The 1,469-nt window shown below is 25.1% G+C and overlaps 1 non-coding gene across 1 annotated transcript; it reads right to left on the bottom strand.

The window, feature by feature from the left end:
- Positions 1-850: 850 nt before the first annotated feature.
- On the bottom strand, positions 851-922 carry TRNAQ-UUG (transfer RNA glutamine (anticodon UUG)). Its single transcript has one exon. It is a non-coding gene; the product is annotated as a tRNA-Gln (tRNA).
- Positions 923-1,469: the final 547 nt, after the last annotated feature.

Here is a 1,469-nt window from a genome sequence, read left to right as displayed (position 1 = left end):
TGTTAATTGAGCATGACACATCTTTTTGTGCAAATTGAGCATGCTTTGAATTTAAAAATTACTACTTTTTTCTATTTTCATTGCACACCATTAGATAGGTTTAGAACTTTACTAAATTTTAATTTATATAATATTATTAAGTAGAAGCAAAATTAAAATTTAGAGTACTTTATGAGTTTTCGAGGTTAAAGAAGAATTTTATTGTGTTCTTGATAATTACTTTTATATAATAAGTAATTTTTTAATTGGAAATATAGAATTTGAGCAAAAATTATTGAGTTCTGTCGAACCTCTCGTTTAAGTGATGATCGCAGAGAGAAGCTCAATCGTTGGATTTGTTTAGTGTTTTAGACCATTCATTTGCTCATTTGGAGTCTTTTCAACTCTTAATTGATTAGTCATTTCACTTTAATTAACAATAAGTAAAATACCAAAAATGGCCTAAACAATTATTATCTTTTGAACAAGTTTCAAAGAAAGAAAATGTAAAAAATAAAAAATTATAAATATAATAAAAAATGAAAAAAAAAAGGCCTAAGTAATAAGTGATTTCTTAATTAAAAATATAGAATTTGAGCTAAAATTGTTGAATTCTGTTGAACCTTTCGTTTAAATGATGAGGGTAGAGAGAAGCTCAATCGTTAGATTTGTTTAGTGTTTTAGACCATTCATTTGCTCATTTGGAGTCCTTTTGACTCTTAATTGATTAGTCATTTCACTTTAATTAACAATAAGTAAAATACCAAAAATGGCCTAAACAATTATTATCTTTTGAACAAATTTCAATGAAACAAAATAAAAAATAAAAAATTATAAATATAATAATAATATATAATAATGAAGAAAAAAAAGGTCCTACCGGGAGTCGAACCCAGGTCGCTGGATTCAAAGTCCAGAGTGCTAACCACTACACCATAGAACCTTAGATGCTTAGTCTACTTGCTTTATATTATTTCATAAAAATATTTTCTATTACAATATTTTGCTTTTTTTATTTTATTTTTATAATAATAATAATAATAATAATATAACATAAAAGATTATGCTATTTCTTGAACACATATAAAAGTAATTTACGTAATATAGAGACGGATGCAGTGTTACGACATCATATTCAGCAATCAACACAAACGTCAATATCCATACTTATAATTTATGAAATTATACTGAATATATTATTATTACGTTTTTTTTAATGAATCGGGTGGGGGTGGGGGTGGGTAAATATACGTTTGGCTCTCTTTATTTATGGAATACCAAAAACATTAGCATTTGTAATTTGGAATATTTTAATCTTATCTATGCATATCACTTTAATTTTGACATTCTTCTTATCAACCGAAAGAAAAAAGCTAATGCAGTAAAAAATTCTTTAAAAGATTTATCAATTATTCCTTGCATCTAATAATCTCCTTAGATAACATTGAAAATAATATTTATTTACTAAAAATAGAAAAAAGAACATTTAG

Source organism: Solanum lycopersicum, chromosome 9 (genome assembly GCF_036512215.1).
Source record: "Solanum lycopersicum chromosome 9, SLM_r2.1".
Taxonomy (NCBI): domain Eukaryota; kingdom Viridiplantae; phylum Streptophyta; class Magnoliopsida; order Solanales; family Solanaceae; genus Solanum; species Solanum lycopersicum.
Note: the sequence above shows the minus strand (reverse complement) of the source record. Positions and strands in the feature narration are given on the sequence as shown.